The sequence below is a fragment of the Rhinopithecus bieti genome, unplaced genomic scaffold (assembly GCF_001698545.2).
Source record: "Rhinopithecus bieti isolate Rb0 unplaced genomic scaffold, ASM169854v2 scaffold_13046, whole genome shotgun sequence".
In the NCBI taxonomy this organism is placed as follows: Eukaryota; Metazoa; Chordata; class Mammalia; order Primates; family Cercopithecidae; genus Rhinopithecus; species Rhinopithecus bieti.
The window spans coordinates 814-2043 of NW_016807266.1; the positions used below are offsets into that span (position 1 = coordinate 814).

The 1230-nt window shown below is 41.1% G+C and overlaps 1 pseudogene; it reads left to right on the plus strand.

Annotated features, from left to right (window-relative positions):
* The first annotated feature begins 454 nt into the window (after positions 1-454).
* Positions 455-1223, plus strand: LOC108535107 (MKI67 FHA domain-interacting nucleolar phosphoprotein pseudogene; annotated as a pseudogene).
* The last annotated feature ends 7 nt before the right edge of the window (positions 1224-1230 follow it).

Below are 1230 nucleotides of genomic sequence, written 5' to 3' on the forward strand. Positions count from 1 at the left end.
CAGCCACTGTGCCCAACCTGCAGTGACTTTTTAAAACATAAGTTCAAGCATCTGGTCTTAACTCCTTTAATTGGAGGTATTTCTTCTCTCATTTTTCTCATCTTTGGTGTTCCCCCAGAGTTCACTGCTGACTGGATGTACAACATACATTTCAAAGTCAAGGCTGGACTGGGTGCAGTGACTCATGCCTATAATCGCAGGAATTAGGGTGTCCAAGACAGGCAGATCGCTTGGGTCCAGGAGTCCTAGACCAGCCTGACCAACAGGGAGAAACCCTGTCTCTACAAAAAATACAAAAATTAGCCAGGTGTGGTGGTGCATGCCTGTAATCTCAGCTACTCAGGAGGATAAGGTAGGAGAATCACTTGAATCCAGGAGGTAGAGGTTGCGGTGAGTCGAGATCGCGCCATCACACTCCAGCCTGGGCAACAAGAGTGAAACTCCATCTCAGAAACAAAACAAAACACAAAAACAAGAACAACCTTCTTCTGGAGTAGTCTATGTGTGCCACCTACCTAACCTACTGAATGAAACCCAGATCCTTTCCTATTTCTCCCAGTTACAAGGCACTGCTACAAGGTTCAGACTATCCAGAAATAAAAGGCCAAGAAATAGCAAAGGCTATGCATTTGCGGAGTTTAAGTCTGAGGATTTTGCCAAGATAGTTGCTGAAACAATGAACAACTACCTGTTTGGTGACTCTTGGGGGGTCATTTTATGCCACCTGAAAAAGTACAGAAAGAACTCTTTCAAGACTGGAATATTCCATTTAAGCAGCCATCATATCCATCAGTGAAATGTATAATTAGAATCAGCACTTACACAAAAGCTACGGAAGGAGGAGTGATTTAAAAAGAAAGAGGGATTACTCAGGAAGAAACTAGCTTAAAAAGGACTTGATTATGATTTTCCTTCTTTGATTTTACAGAAAATGGAAAGTATTTCAAAAATGAATTGTCAGATGTCTACAAAAGCCCAGGTTTTATGTAGGAAGAAGAAAAAGGTTTTAGGCACTTCTGACACTCCTGAGAAGACAGTGGATATCTAGGGCCCCACATTGGTTTTACATCAACATTTTTACAGAAACGAAAATCTGAAGTGGCTGAAATGAATGATGATGATGAAGATAACGAAATAGTTTTCAAACAGCCCATATCCTGTGTAAAAGAAGAAACACAAGAGACACAAACACCTACACATTCACAGAAGATGAAGAAAAAGCAGTCAGTG